General features: G+C 39.9%; 1 protein-coding gene across 7 annotated transcripts in view; it reads left to right on the forward strand.

The window, feature by feature from the left end:
- The first annotated feature begins 2308 nt into the window (after nucleotides 1-2308).
- SMIM14 (small integral membrane protein 14) overlaps nucleotides 2309-16871 on the forward strand; it is a 94711-nt gene continuing 80148 nt past the window's right edge. Inside the window, exons 1-2 of one of the 7 annotated variants that reach the window (XM_038533452.1) lie at nucleotides 2314-2603; nucleotides 3038-3167. The gene's annotated coding sequence lies outside the window, so the exon portion shown is untranslated. Of the gene's footprint in view, nucleotides 2604-3037; nucleotides 3168-16871 lie in introns of all 7 variants that reach the window. The other 6 variants (XM_038533453.1, XM_038533457.1, XM_038533454.1 and 3 more) reach the window with 6 other exon arrangements.

The following is a 16871-nucleotide window of genomic DNA, read 5'->3' on the forward strand; positions in this document are numbered from 1 at the left end:
GCAGAGACACAGGCAGAGGGAGAAGCAGGCTCCATGCACCGGGAGCCTGACGTGGGATTCGATCCCGGGTCTCCAGGATCGTGCCCTGGGCCAAAGGCAGGCGCTAAACCGCTGCACCACCCAGGGATCCCTCCAGCATTTTCTAAATGGTGTGTCTTTTAATTTTATGTGTCCACTCAACAAATATTTATTCAGAGGTGGAATAGAGCCCTGCCTTGGGCACTGGAGCTCAGCAGGAAGTCTGAAGATTCTCTCCCTCTGCCCCTCCCCTGACTCAAGCATTTGTACATAATCTGTCTCTAAAATGGATAAACCTTTTTAAAAAAGTAATTATTCAGTACCTACTATGTTCCAGGTACTGTGGTAGGAATTCTATATTATTCTTCAAATTATGAGAATTACACACATGCTTCTTGTTTTCTAAACTGTTTCAAGTTTAGAAACGTTGATTGAACTTTACTATTAGGCAAAAACCAGGTCAAGATCCCACATCACTGTGAGTAAAGCTGGCCCTTTCTGTCTCTCATGAGATTGCAAGCAGATGCTGGGGCAGGGATGCAGTCATCCAATGCTTGGCTGGGGTTACAAGATCAGCCCAGTCACTCACATGGCTGGCAAGTCGGTGCAGCCATTGCTGGAGGCTCTTGTTCCTCTCTACACGGTCCTTCATAGAGCTGCTTGAGCAGAGTGCTGTATACACTAGCTCCCTCCAATGCAAGCAACCCAAAAGAATGAGGTGAAAGGCTGCAATCAGTGCCTTTATGACCTAGTCTCAGAAGTCACACACCTTCAGCTGTATTCTATGGATGGGACTAGTACTGATTCAAAGGGCTGGGGGGGGGACTACATTTCCAGAGGTGAGAATCATTGGAGGTTACCTTGGAAGCTGCCTGCCTACCACGGATCCTAATGTCTTAATTTTCCTATAAGTTACTTTATAAAGCAAGTATTGATAATTTTGCAACAGCCCATACAATTTTAGTTTTGTGACATACTGTTTTAAACAGGGTTCTCAAACACATCTGTGCACATGAGTGCGCCCAAGCATTTAAGACTTTCCGTTCCACAAATGAAAGTTCCCTCTGCTATAGTGTCAGCACCTCAACTTCATTAGGGTACTAGATTCCACCTCAAGCTCTCTAAATTTGAGTAAATCGAGTTCAAGATGGCAGATTCAGGGTCAAGAAGTTTGGCTTCTATTCACTTGTAATCTGCTAAATAACTAGGAAATACTTTGGAGTCTTACCAGAAATCTTTAATTTTCTAGAAGTCTTTATCTATGTGCAATATCCACGTCCATTAAAAAGACCTTGCAGATCCTACGACTAATGTGCTGCAGGTGACTCAGGTGAGAGGATTCAATAATAATAATAATTGATGGGTAGCAATTCGGAGAGGTAAACAGCTCATCCAGTCGGTGTAAGGAAGAGGTTTTTTGTTTTGTTTTTAACAGCTAATTTTTACCTCTTCTGCAAGATTGGCAAGGATACGCCTTTGTGAAATCTTTGCTTGGAATCTTGAGTTTGCCACTGGTCCTGTTCTCATTAAAAAGTCTGTTAACTCGTGGTTCTAAAGCAAAGTAGCTCCCAGTTTTGCCAAACTGGGCAGTTTCTAGGACCCCAAAGGTTTAGCTGGGAAACTAGGAAGGCCAGAAGGGTGGGAGAGTAGGAAGCACCAACCAGGTCCAAAAGAAGCGAGGTTCTTACTCCTCACCCAGCATCCCTGTCCCCGCAACAAAGCCTCGCCCCTGCCCATTCTCCACTATCTCCCCTGGTTGCTGATAGTCCCTTTAACATCTCTCTCGAGTTTCATTTCAGACAGCTCTCCGGCTGTGAGGACGTTAGGGAGGCCGAAGGGGTCCGGGGACTTCTACATTTGACATACTTTTTTTTTTTTTTTTTTTTTACATTTGACATACTTTTGTGCATAGGACTAAATTCTATTTTCGTCGGGGCCTGAGGGGAAAAACAACAACAACAACAACCACCCAACTCTCCAGAGGTATCCTTCCTTCGGCAAACGCGAACTTGCGGCCGCCTCCACTTGTCCCCTCGCTATGCTAAGCCCTCGGGTCTGAGAAAGCCACCAAGTCCGGCCAAGGCAGACGCGCAGCCCACGACGTGGTTCAGCCAAGACGAAACAGAGGTCAGGCGGGCAGCACCTCCCCAGAGCCGCGGGGCCTCGCCCTCCTCGCTCCGCGGCGCTCGGCCCCACCCCTCCCAACCGGAACTGCAACCCCCGCGCGCCGCGCCCCCGCCGAGAGCGCGTCGCCCGCGCCCGTCGCGCCCGCGCCCGCCCCGCCTCCCCCGACGCACTGGGCAGGCGCGGGGCGCGCGCATGCTCCGCCGCGGGCCGCTGGGGTCTCGAGTCGCTGCAATCTGTTGCGCCGCCGCCCGCGGGAGCCGGCAGATCCGGGTCTCGTGGCTTACAGTGACGTGGTCAATCGAATCAAAACAGAGGAGGGGAGGAAGCCAGCGGCCAGGAGCAGCAGCGGCCGCGGCGTCCCGGGCAGCCGCAGCGTTCCGGAAGCTTCAGGCGGTCTTTCTGCCGAGCCTTGGTCCCGGCCCCCATCCTCCCCGCCCCGTCGGTTGTTGTCTGGGCGGGTGAGTGTCTCCCCCTCCGCCACCGCCGTGTGCCGGCCCACCCTTCCCTCACCCTGGGGGCTCCTCCGGCTCTGGGGGACTGCGGCGGCTGCGGCAGAGCGGGGCTGGCTTCTCGGGCTCGGCGGTTCTCCCGCCGGGCTGGTGCCTGTGCACCGGGAGAAGCCCGCGGCCGCCGAGCCCGCCCCCCCCCCCCGCGCCCCCCCGGCGAAGAGCGAGGCGGAGAAGAGCCTGCAATTTGGCTTTCTCTGCTGGAAACCAGAGTCGGGGCTTAGCAGGAAAAAGTGGACGGGTAGCTACGGGTGGTTTTATTTTTAGGGCAAGACCGTCAGCTCGGGTGGAGGCGTATAATGGGAGTAAAAAGAGAGTCGTAGCTGGAAGGAAAACCCCACAGACCCTGAAATCCACACTGTTATCCTTTACCTCTGTTTCTCTAGGTTTGATGAAGTCATTAGGATGCGTCCTTTGTTGTGATTGACAAGACAGGAAAGCTGCCATCCCGAAAGCGGGAGCTTTTTTGGTCCTGACTGTGGTGCGAATTGAAAGTATTCTTTTTCTGTTTGTTCAGTAAGTGGAACCAGAGCTGACATTAAAAAAAAAAAAAGAGGTAGCACCCTTTATAAAAGCAAACTGGTTACCGGAGTGCTTGCAAGTCCAGCGTGGCCGTTTAAAGCCAAAGTTTTCCAAAGTGGCTGTTTCTGTGTGCGGTTCGGGTTTGGGCCAAGATGGTATTTGCTAGCTGTAGAAAGTGGGATGTTTTGAGTTGCCCTAGTTTGGAGAATCGAAGATAGGGCCTTACTAAGAGAATGTCTTGGTTTGGCATCAAGAAGTCAGATGAGCCCCACGCACGTCATACCTGTGTTTGTTGAGACCTTCCAGTTCCTGTGTGTTGTCAGAAACCGTTGGCGGCTCCACATGCACAGTAACTTGGATGGTGTAAGACCGTTCGGGTGTTTAGTTTTATCTTAGGAGGCGATCTCACCGCCCAGTTCAGGGGGGGCTGCAGAAAGCTTGCCTTCCCTTCCACTTCAGGTGATCTGCCACGCAGATGCCTCTGGTGTAGACGGCTTCAAGCCCTGCCACCCTGCGCGCCCCTCGACAGCACGGAGGAGACCAGAGGACCCGACCTTTTTGCCCTAACTTGGTGTTTGAAACCCTCCCCTTTTAAAAAATGTCCCCAGAGAAGTGATTAATGGAGGTGTTTCTTTGGTAAATGGCAAGAAAGAAGAAGCATGTGCCAATTGATTGCCCCTTATGAAATCCAGGAAGAGAGCTTAGGCATTTAGACAGCTTCCTTGAAGGGTGTATCCTTGTGTGGTGTTCCAGGGACCTCCTCTTAACAGCTTGCTTTCTCCTGTGTATGCAACTGAGCTCTTTTTTTCTTAATACCACAGTTGAAATCCTGCTGATCTAGATAAATGAAATTGTTTTCTCGAAGTTTTTTTTTTTTTTTTTACCTTTTATGTAACTTGAACTGAATATTTTAGCTTATACGAAATAACTTATAATTGGTAAGTTATTACAATGGATAAGCAAAAAAAAAGAAAATAAGTCATTGATAATCCTGCCATCCAGAGATAATCAAAATGTTAGTAGTGATTTATATATCCTTCCAGGCTTTTTTTTTTTTTTTTTTGACCGTTAACACATTTTACACAAAAATGGTATCATACTGCATGTGCTTTTCTGTAACCTGGTTTTTCTACATGGTAGCACTTTGGAGTAAGAAAATTTCTATCTTCGTAGAGAGGGACTTTTGAACCTTACATTTTAGGATATATTCACTGTATGTTTGCAAAACCGTAATGATTAAAATCTTGGTTTTAAAAGATTTCCTCCCAGACTTCTATGGTAATATTAAGAAATTAATATGCTTTGTGTGACAGTATAAGGTTTTCTTGTTTAACTCTTGAGAGAGCAGGGGCAGAATAGCATAAGTTGATAACAGAAGTTCAAAAGGGTTTTGCTAATTTAGTGATTTGATTTGGGTAAAGCTTTACTTCTTTTTCCATGGCTATGTTCTGCTCCAAAAGCCGACCACCTGGCCGGGCCTCTGTCAGTAAGGTCCCGAAAGATTTTACTTTATGAATCACACGTAAGAGTCTTGGATGTATGCCCATTTAGTCCAGTGCCTTCTAGGTGGTGCCAAAAGAGAAGGAAATGTCCCCTTCACCTCAGCTTCAGAGGATACTTACTAGGAAGTATCGTCAATATACTAATAACCCATTCATGTCCCTTAGTCACAAACTTAACTTAAAACCTTTCAATCTCTATTTTTATTCTGTATCTCTTGGGTAATCAGTCTCAGGTGCTTACTACTTATGTGTGACTTAGTTCTTTTTCTCTGATTTGCCGTTAATGATAGTGTTTAATATATGCATTCTAAATTTGCCCACTACTTCTCATTACTATTGCCTCTACCTTTGCCAGCTCTCATTCTCACTCTCACCTCCTAGTCTCCCTGCCTCCACTTTGGCTTTTTATGGTGCATTCCTCTTAACAGCCTTAATAAGAGAATATAAGAGAATATTACAGCCTGAGATATCCTTTAAAATGTAAATCAGATTATGTGACCCTTTTTTTGGAAAGCCTTCCAGCACGGCCAGAATAAAATCCAAACTACATGTTTTGGCCCTGCCTCCTTCCCTTAACTCACCTTGCTTGATCTCTCTGCCTACATTAGTAAGCTGGAGCCTGGCCACGTCACTTTCTTCCTGTTTTCCAGTCCTGTTGGCACTGTCCCTGGAACTTGCCAGGCTTGTTCCTGCCTTAGGGTATTTGCACTTACTGTGCCCTGTGGCTTCAATATTCTCCCAGACTTTCCAGTGGCTGATTTCATGTCATTCAGGTCTCAGTTCATATGTTGTTTCTTTGAGGAGTTTGCTCCCCAATTATCTTTCCATTTTCTTCATAACATTTTGTATTACCTGGAATTTCCTTATTTTTTTATGTTCCATTTCTTACACTAGGAATTAAACAGAGAAAATAGGGACCTTCTCTGTCCTTTTCACAGAGAAAATAGGGACCTTCTCTGTCCTTTTCACTGCATAGTAGGAACTCAATGGATGTTAGCTGAATGAATGAACTTGCTGAACAAGTGTGTATTTCTCTTGAACATGCTGTTTTAGATCAGTTCTTTATATGGAAGAACCCTAGTTTTTAGCCCCCCCCCTTTTAAAATAGGACAGTGCCTTGGTTCTTTTCAGTAATTCTTGGTGTTTGGGCCAAAGAACGGCCACATTGTATTATATTTTTTATTTTTATTTATTTATTTATTTATTTATTTATTTATTTATTTATTTATTTATTTATTATTTATTTAAAGATTTTATTTATTTACTCATGAGAGACACACAGAGAGAGTCAGAGACACAGGCAGAGGGAGAAGCAGGCTCCAGGCAGGGAGCCTGATGTGGGACTCGATCCCAAGTCTCCAGGATCACGCCTTGGGCTGAAGGCTCCCAAGTGTTCAGGATCCTGCCTTGGGCTGAAGGCGGCTAAACCGCTGAGCAACCCGGGCTGCTCCCCTCTTGATATTTTAATGACATTTCTCTAGGAGATTTACTTCTTGCTTTATAGTAGTAATGATAGCTACCATTTTGGGGAACACCCTTAAGTACTATGCTAAAAAATTACATGTTTTTCATTTAATTGTACAACAACTCAAAGGTAGGTATTCCTACTCCCATTTTACAAGTGAAGGAACTGTGACATGGTAAGTGACAGAAAATTGGATTTGAACACATCTATTAATCACTGTACCCTGCTGCCTCTGAACTAGTGTTTAGAACTGTACATAGTACTTCGGTTTGAAAGGCCATGTTTTTATTAAGGGCCAGATAGTGTATTCTGCGCATTTCCAATCCAGTCTTTAATGAAGTCCAATTGGTTTTTTTTGGTCTGTTTGCCTGAAGTTGCACAGGCAAAGCTGCAGAAGGAGGTGACGTCTGCAAAGACTTCTAGGTCTTCTTGCTTTGTTGTATCGAGAAGCCTACCAAGCTTACAGTAAATTTAAAGTATTTGAAGTGTTTTCTCTTTGTGTTCCACATACCAAAAAACCTATCACTTACTATCTGTTCGTATAGTCATTTTGAATTCTTCCTACATTCTCTCCATTGATTTGGGTGATTTACTACTTGAACTATTATTGGGTCATTATAAACTGAATAGATTTCTCACTGCAAGACCCCTTTCCAAATAAGTTTAAAAAAAATTAAATTTGATTGGTGTGTTGATTTTTTTTGTGGTGGAGGAACTTAGTTAAACTAGAGAAACATTGATTGTCTTTAGACTCTTCCCGGTCTTTTAAGCCTGGCTGTTTATCTTTGGAGGCTCAGGTCACACATGACCTTTACCAGAGGTCTGTCCTTGCCCACCTCAGGTTTCTGTAAATAGCCATATGTCTGCTCCCATCACTTCACCTTCTGTATTTAACTGTTTGTGGCTATCTTGCCTTTTTTTTTTTTTTTCCTTAAAGATTTTATTTACTTGTTCATGAGAGATGCAGAAAGAGAGGCAGAGACAGGAGAAGCAGGCTCCATATAAGGAGCCTGATGTAGGACTTGATCCTGGGAATCCAGGATCAGGCCCTGAGCCAAAGGCAGATGCTCAACCACTGAGCCACCCTGGTGTCCCTATATTCCCTATTTGATTGGGAGGACCATGAGGTCAGGGAGGATCAATTAGATAATCAGTAGGCTTGCTAATGGACAAGCCTAATAAAAGACAAAAAATTACAACTTTAGGTTTGTAAAAGGTGCATTGCTAAAAGAAATTATTTATATCTTTTTCCATATAATTTAATAGGACTTAGAACAAAACCTCAATATAAGACACTAAATTGTCTAAATTGGTAATGATGAATAATATATTAGTATGTTGAATGTGAAGATTTTGCAAAAAGTTCAGTACTCCCAACTGTTTTCTGTTATATTTTGACTTATATTAAGATTTTTTAAGATCATAAAACTTCTTAGTTATTTTATTTTATTTTTTTAAGATTTTATTTATTCATGAGAGACACAGAGAAAAGGCAGAGACCTAGGTAGAGGAAGAAGCAGGCCTCCGACAAGGAGTCAGATGTGGGACTCGATCCCGGACTTTGGGATCAGGCCCAGAGCTGAAGGCAGACACTCAACCGCTGGTGTCCCAACTTCTTAGACAACTGCTACAGGCTTATAAGTAAAGGTATTTTTTTTTTTTTGTTTTGTATTTATCTGTATATTCATGCTTTGACCCATATAATAAATACTAACCATATGAATGATTGTTTCTATAGTTGAGCACATTTGAGTTGATCATCCTGTATTGGGTAAAGAGCAGTTTGGGCACTTTCAAAGCCATTTTGAAAAAGGGCTGAAAATTATTTGAGTCTGAAATTAAAAAACAGTTACCTGCTTGAATATCAATAATGATATTTACTATTAATGGTTATATTTGCTGGTCCTTTGAGTTCCTTTGCATACTTTGTTTACCTGGTTACATCAGTCCTCTAAGTCAGATACTGTTATCCCTAATTTATACTGGAGGAAATAGGCTCTGGCTGGTTAGGTAGGTTGTCCAGGGTAAAGGTACTGGTACTGTTGGCATTCAAACCCAATTCTGCCTTGACCCAAAGCTTATGGACTTCGTTACAGCAGTATTGTGTAGTCTTTTTGTCTTACAGATTCATGGAAGTTATAATAAATAAACCTACTTGTTACAGGTGTCAAAATAAGCTGGTAGAACTATTTTCATGAATTGTTTTGTTCTATTTAAACCTGAACTGGGGGAAAATAAATAAATAAACCTGAACTGGATATGGATTTCTAATAGCCCCTCTTTTTTTTTTTTTTTTTTAACAAAAGACATACTTGTTACTGAAAAGCTGCAAGAGATAGTTCTATATGATGCGCAAAACAAAATCTATAATCTCATTCAAAAGTTATTTCTGTACGTGTATTTTCTTTCAATCTTATGTAATTATTTAAAATGCATCTTTGGTATAAATGAGATATGATACCCATATAAGCTTGTATCTTAGAGTTTTGTTTGATTTAAAGATATTTATTTATTTGAGAAAGAGAACACCAGCAAGGAGGACAAGCAGAGGAAGAAGCAGGCTCCCCACTCAGCAGGGAGCCCAATGACACAGGGTTTGATCCCAGGACCCTGGAATCATGACCTGAAGCAAAGGCAGACACTTAACTGTGCCACCCAGGCACCCCTTTTTTTGGTTTAACTTAATGAGCTTTTTACCAAGGCCTTAGAAATTTTCTAAACTTCATTTTTTACTGGCTACATTTTTTTTTAAGTTTTATTTTGTTAGTGGTGTCTACATTCAGCAGGGGGCTTGAACTCATGATCCCAAGATCAAGAGTTCTATGCTCTTTGGATTGAGTCAGCCAGGCACCCCTTAACTGGCTACATTTTAGAAGATACTTTGAATAAAAGGATTACTTAAAGTTTTCATTTGAGGTTGAATATGAATGTAGTTCCTGCTTTTCACCATTATAAGTGATGAAACATTAGCTTTAAAAGCTCTGAATAGGGATCCCTGGGTGGCGCAGCGGTTTGGCGCCTGCCTTTGGCCCAGGGCGCGATCCTGGAGACCTGGGATCGAATCCCACATCGGGCTCCCGGTGCATGGAGCCTGCTTCTCCCTCTGCCTATGTCTCTGCCTCTCTCTCTCTGTGACTATCATAAATAAATAAAAATTTTTAAAAAATAAAAATAAAAAAATAAATAAAAGCTCTGAATAATTAGAGCAACCAGTCTATTTTTTGAAAAGTTCTATTTAGCATTTTAGTGATTTGAAAGATAGTGACTTTAATCATAATTTGATGAGTAATATACAACATACATATACTTGTACTGCCTAGAAGATTTGCATGAGAGTTTTTAATAGAGGTTGCTTCAGAAGAGAGGAGAGTTACCTTTTTGCATTTTTTAACCTTTTTATATTTGAATTTTAAAACTATGAATTTGTGTTGCTTTAAAAAAAAAAAAAAAAAGCTCCTGGGCAGCCCGGGTGGCTCAGCGGTTTAGCACCGCCTTCAGCCCAGGGCCAGATCCTGGAGACCCAGGATCGAGTCCGCATCGGGCTCCCTGCATGCAGCCTGCTTCTCCCTCTGCCTGTGTCTCTGCCTCTCTCTCCCCCTCTGTGTGTCTGTCATGAATAAATAAATAAAATCTTTAAAAAATAAAAATAAATAAAAATAAAAGCTCCTTTGAAAAAGTAAAATCTTGGTTCCCAACTAAAACCCAATTTTTAGATATATTATAGGGTTTTTATTTTGTTTATGACATTATGAACTTCAGTGCTTTTGTTTTGGAGAAAGTTACCTTCTCATTGCTTATTTTCATATTGAATTTTCATTTCCTTTTTTAAATTTAGATCAAAGCACAGATGTGAGTCTCAGCTTTGTAAAAATACAAAATGAAGCTGGTTTTTGCTTGACTGCACTCATTGACAAGTACTACATGTAGTGTTTTCAAAATTTAACAGCTAATAAAGATGTTTCAAATCAAGATAGGAGTGCAGTAAGCATCTTTATGGTATTTGCACCAGGCTTAGAGGTCAGTGTTCTGGCTGCTATCTTGCTTTATCTCTTACACTATGCTTTTTAAAATACAAGTTAATTTTTTTTTTTGCATAGTATGTATTTTGTTTCTTTGTTACTCTTAGCAAAAGTTATGTAAAGCAAAATGACAAAATTTTGAGGACAAAAAAATTTGTATTCTAATTTCATTTTTTGATAATATTGGTTTCTTTATCACAGTGGTTCTAAGCATTTTTCCTGTCATCATAAATGGCATTTATGTGCATCTATGTACAGACATGCTACCTAGCCATAGCATGGATGAGAGGAGTTCCGTGAGGTGGGAGAGCAATAACCATAACTCCTTTCTGTTCAAGAAATCATATAGGCAAGTAGATGAGTGAGAGGAAAAAGTCTTGATTCCACTCTAATTTACTTGAATGATGTAAATCATTCACAGACTTGTAACATTCTTGTGATATACTTCACAATTTCAGAGCACCTTAGTATTTTGTAATACAGCTATTGAAAACTGCTTTCTTAACTATGTAACTTCTATCCACTGTGATTTGGGATAACATGGTATGGAATTTTTGTGTCCTCTTCTGTTGAATTTTTCTAACTTAGGGAAAAACAGCCTTTTTCCCTTAGTTAAAAAAATTTTTTTTAAAGATTTTATTTATTTATTTATTTACTTACTTACTTATTTATTTATTTATTTATGAAAGACAGAGAGAGAGAGAGAGGCATAGACAGGCAAAGGGAGAAGCAGGCTCCATGCAGGGAGCCGGATGCGGGACTTGATCCCCGGACTCCAGAATCACGCCCTGGGCTGAAGGTGGCGCTAAACCGCGGAGCTACCCAGGGATCCCCAGTTTAAAATTTTTTAATTCAGAATATGACTAATAAGTACTCCTGAGTAGAAATTTTAGAAAACATTTTAGAATATGAAGATTTTGGTTATGATATTGAATATAAACCAAGATCATTCACTTGGAAATTTTTTTTCCTTTGACCATTCATAATAAATTTTACTCCAGACCTTGAGAGAATCTTTGGGATTGAACAAAAGTAAGGAAAAGCCAGAAGAGGACAGGAAATTCATAGGTGAGGGGCCAAGAACAGAAGACTTCTTTCTGCTCTTTCTCTTGTATGCAGAAGAGTGATAGCTGAGCCCAAGGGGCATACATGCCGAAGGAGTATACAAAGATCTTGGGCTGAGAGTTGAAGATAAATTTCAAATCTAAGGGCTTAGAGTTGAATTGGCCCAGAGCATTTTATAGCTTATAAAGCACTCTTACACATTCTCACTTGATCCTTGAAACAACCCTTTAAAAAGAATAGTTTCAGTTATCACTCCTGGTTTATAGATAGTGAAACTGAAGTCACAGAGAAGCTAATATATCCTTTTCCCAGTAGTGCCATAACTTGAATTCTATATCTAAGATATATTCTTTCTGCTATCCCATGATGTATTAGCCTAAGGTGATTCCTAGAGTACAATCAAATAGGTAAGGGAGAAAAAGGTCACTGAGGAAATAGAAGGTAGTGTCTCAGATATAGGGAAAGTGGGTCACAGTAACTGAGTTTCTAGAAAAGTGTTGGCCACCCTAGAGGTAGACCTATAACAGAGCTCTGTGCTGCAGATACAGAGGAATTAAGCTGAGAAATTCTTGACTTTGAAGAGTTAAGCTTTTAGAAGCAATGGGATAGGTTAGTTGAGAAGAGAAGTAGGTCCTTTCTTTGATTTTGAGCTTTCTCCTGAGAAGTCATTTGTCTGTGACATTTATTTTGGCTGTTAATTATATACTGGTATGTAATTATTATTCTATGAGTTAATTATAATTAATAATTAGTTTGATTGCAGGCTCTTAGAGGTAGGGGATGCCCTTTATTTTTTTTATATCCTCCTCTAAACTCTTCTGCCAGTTACTTAGTCCCCTGACGACTTTTTAGATATATCCTCCTTAGGAAAGGAGAAGTGAGAGAAGACATGGGTTTGAATTTGACCTTTGCTTTGTGACAATGGTAAGTCCCCGAAGCTGTCTGGACCTCAGTTCTTTTTAAGTGAGTAGGTGAGAACTGCTGCATCCCCAAAGTTTTAATATTACCACTTGTCAAGTTGTGATTTGTTGAATTATGAGTAAAGGATGACTTATCATCCTCTAGTATATATCTTATCTCTACAGTGATATCTTACATGAGCCTATTGATCATACCTTGTTTCTTGCATTCCACTCTGTGGAAAATAAGCGTTTTGTTATCCTTTCTAGCCTGCTTTAATCTCTTCCTTTTGAATAGTATGGTCTCTCTGAAAGAGTGTCTTGAAACTTTTAGTTATTTGTAAAAATATTTTGTAAGAATTTCAGAGATGGTTCTTAATTGTATTTTCTCTTACAAATGGCTCATTCTAGGTGGAACAATATATGGTCACCCTGTTGGATTAGTATAGGAAATATTATAAGGGATTTGTACCTATAATTGTTTGGCTAATAATTTGAGTTTTAAAACTTGTCATGATAGGGCAGCCTGAGTGGCTCAGCGGTTTAGCACTGCCTTCAGCCCAGGGCATGATCCTGGATCTCCAGGATCGAGTCCCACGTCAGGCTCCCTGCATGGAGCCTGCTTCTCCCTCTGCCTATGTCTCTGTCTCTCTCTCTGTGTGTCTCTCATGAATAAATAAATAAATAAAATCTTAAAAAAAAAAAAAAACTTGTCATGATAGAATTCAGGGAATCTTAACTCCTAAGCACAAAGAATTGATATTTAAGGTATAGATAATGGAGTTTATTTCAATATTTAAATTTTTAAAATGTCTTTAACTTCTCCCAGTCATAGCTTTAGCACAGTTTTTAGCAAATGATTGACCAATTTGAACTTGTGTCTGCATACTTCCGTGACTTCTTTCCATCAGAGATGCAAATGTATTTAAAAGTACATTATTAGTAAGAAGTAATAGGAAGTCAGTTGATATTTATGTAATTTCTGTACTGCTCGAAAGTGATCTTTGTAAGAGTGAAACAAATGTCACTAGCATGATTGGTCATGTCAAGACAGATGTGGAATGAATCCGGGTCAGGAATTTACATTGTGACTTCCTGTCCAGTCTTATATTAGATGTGTGACTATGGTCAAATTGCTAGTTTCCCTTAACCTATTTTCCTCATTTAAAAATAGGGATAATTGGGGTGCCTGGGTGGCTCAGCAGTTGAGCATCTGCCTTTTTGGCTCAGGTTGTGATCCTAGGGTCCTGGGGTCAAGTCCTACATCAGGCTACCCGTGGGGAGCCTGCTTCTCCCTCTGCCTATGTCTCTGCCTCTATCTGTGTCTCACATGGATGGATAAATAAAATCTTAAATAATAATAATGGATAATTTCCCTGCTTTTGACTTTGTCAGAAGGGCTGTTGTTAGCATGTGAAAGTAGTTAGCCAAGCTACAGGCAAATATAAACTATAGGTATGGCTTATTTTTTTTTTTTTGGTATGGCTATGTTTGGTTGAGATCCATTTTTGATAAAAGAATAGAGTAAGTGGGGCAGCCCCGGTGGCGCAGCGGTTTAGCGCCGCCTGCAGCCTGGGGTGTGATCCTGGAGATCCAGAATTGAGTCCCACATCGGGTTCCTTGCATGGAGCCCGCTTCTCCCTCTGCCTGTGTCTTTGTCTCTCTCTCTCTCTCTCTCTCTCTTTCTCTCTCATGAATAAATAAATAAAATCTTAAAAAAAAAAACTTTCCTTAAAAAAAAAAAAGAATAGAGTAAGTGAATATGTTAAAAATGTTGTAAAAAAATCTGTTGTATGTTAAGTTTGAACACATTATTACATTGAGATGTTGGGTCTTCTGATGAAAGTAATCCCAAATACTTAATTGTAGTATATTAGTCTATAGCATTGTAATGATAGTATTGCTAGAAATGATAGACAAATATTTTGTTCTTCATGTTTAATATGAAAGATAGCCAAAGTTTTGGGATATCTCTCTACTCTTCTGTTTGGTCACTTATCTAATTGACTACTGGATAAAAACCTCTGCATAAAAACTTGGAGCAGGAAAGCTGTTTCTAGAAACATTATTTTTAGAAGTGAACCGTTACCTCTGATATAATTGGGAATAAGGTTAAAAATAGAGTAGAAAGCAAACTCAGGTGTGGGCTCTCTGAATGACCTGGAGGCAGTGCCAGCAGTTTCTGGCATATTTCACTTTCTTGGTTTTATAACTTTGGAGCTTTCATCAGTAGAATTGATACCTTTTAGAAGAAGTGCATAGAATACTTACTCTGAATTCCCCATTTCATTGAACATCCCCTCTATTAGATTTTCTGTTTTATTTTTTTATTTTTTTAGATTTTCTGTTTTAGAAACAAATTGTATGCATTCTAAATTGTTACTTTGCATTTTGCTCTTGCTGTGAGTTTTTATTTTTTTAATGGAAAGAATTTTGATATGATTCTTGATGACTGTAAAGATTTGGCTGACTCTTTGAAAAGATGATTTCATTGTAAGTCACTTTCTTAAAATCACAGAAGATAATTTTCATCCTCTGACCTTGAATCAGCCTGGTTATCCCTGATTTCTCAAGTAGAACCCCCTACCTATGTTTGCATGGGGAAAGCAGAAGAGTGTTTTGTTTTTCTGTAAAACTGTATTTTAAAAAAACTTTGAGTATGTTTGAAATTTTTGGTGCAAAAAGATAAAATAGTATAATGAGTTCTGGTGTACCCATCAACTGGCTTCAACAATTACTTAAGTCATGGCCTTTTTTTTTTTTTTTTTTTAAGATTTTTAAAATTTATTTATTCATGGAGACAGAGAGAGAGAGACACAGAGACACAAGCAGCCTTCATGCAGGGAGCCTGACGTGGGACTCGATTCCAGGTCTCCAGGATCACGCCCTGGGCTGCAGGTGGCGCTAAACCGCTAGGCCACCAGGGCTGCCCACTCATGGCAGTTTTATTTTGTCTGTGCTTCTCCCTTTGCAGGATTATCTTCAGCTAGATCCCAGGCATTCTCTTCCTTTAACTGAAAATACCTAGTGGGATCTCTCAGAGATAAGGACTCTTTTTAGGTGTGATAATTGTAGTTATGCTAAAAAAAAAAAAAAGTATATATATAAATATTAGTAATTCCTAAATGTCTTTTAATCCAGTCAGTGTTCAGAGTTTTTGTTCTTAACATAAATGTTCTTTAAAAAAAAAAAAATGTTCTTTTACAGTGTTTGTTTGAATTAGGATTTAGGGACGCCTGAGTGGCTCAGCGGTTGAGCATCTGCCTTTGGCTCAGGGCATGATCCCAGGGTCCGAGATCAAGTCCCACATCAGGCTCCTTGCAGGGAGCCTGCTTCTCCCTCTGCCTATGTCTCTGCCTCTCTTTCTCTGTATCTCTCATGAATAAATAAATAAAATCTTTAAAAAAATAAAACTAAAAAAAATTATGAATTAGGATTCAAATAAGATCTGTACATTGCATCTGATTGATGTCTCCTAAACCTCTTAATTATATCCCTGCCATGTTTTTAGTTATTTACTTTTTGCCATTTACTGATAAATCTGAGTTAGTTTTCCTGGGTTTAGCTGCTGCATCTGAAATTTTTTTTCCTTATTTTAAGAGTTAATGTATGATCATTGCATGATACTTAAAATGTGTAAAGCGCAAATTAAAATCATGTTACCCAGAGATACCCAATGTTGAAGTTTTGGTATGCATTCTTTCAACTTTTTTGAACGTGTGTTTTCCTGTGTTTTTTAACTGTGTACATGTGCTTGCTTATTTTTATATCCTTTTTGATATATACTTTAATTTTGTATTATGATCATTTCCCCATGTCATTATGAAAGAAAATGAAGCATTTGGCTGCATAATACTTCACAGTATATATCATAACTTAAACATTCCCTTTTATCTAGACATTTAGATTGTTCCGGTTTTTCATTCTTACAAAATTATGAGAACCATCTTTGTATTTTAGATTTTCTTTTTTTTTTTGCTAGAAGCAGAATTAATTCAGAGGGCATGAACATTTTTTAACTTCTAGATTCATATTGCCTTAAAAGTTTGTATAGTTTGTCTTTTTTAAGATTTTTTTTATTTTTAATTTATTAATGAGAGACATAGAGAGAGAGAGGCACAGAGACTCAGGCAGAGGGAGAAACAGGCTCCATGCAGGGAGCCCAATCCCAAGTCTCCAGGATCAGGCCCAGGGCTGAAGGCGGAGCTAAACCGCAAAGCCACCCAGGCCACCCAGTTTTTATAGTTTTATAATCTCAAATGCGGTCTGTAGCTTACTTAAGAATCTGTTTGCATATGTTCTATGTTATTAAGATGTCTTTGCCGGCCATATTAGTCAAATGTGTTTTTTTTCCCAATTCTTTTGCTCTTTTTTATTTTATTTGGGATTTTCTTTTTTTAAATGCACACAGTATTTTTTTTTATTTATACTTTTTTTTTTTAAGATTTTTTTTTTCTTTATTTATGATAGACACAGAGAGAGAGAGGCAGAGACACAGGCAGAGGGAGAAGCAGGCTCCATGCAGGGAGCCCGACGTGGGACTCCATCCCGGGACTCCAGGATTGCGCCCTGGGCCAAAGGCAGGCGCTAAACCCCTGTGCCACTCAGGGATCCCCTGCACACAGTATTAAGTTGTTGATTTGTTGGTGTTTTCCATTGTATGTAGTAATTCTTACACAACAGTCAAATAAATATTCGCCTTAATTGTTTTCTAGCATTACTGATGGGCTTTTTCCTTCTTAATTGCT

This window comes from Canis lupus, chromosome 3 (assembly GCF_011100685.1).
Source record: "Canis lupus familiaris isolate Mischka breed German Shepherd chromosome 3, alternate assembly UU_Cfam_GSD_1.0, whole genome shotgun sequence".
NCBI lineage: Eukaryota > Metazoa > Chordata > Mammalia > Carnivora > Canidae > Canis > Canis lupus.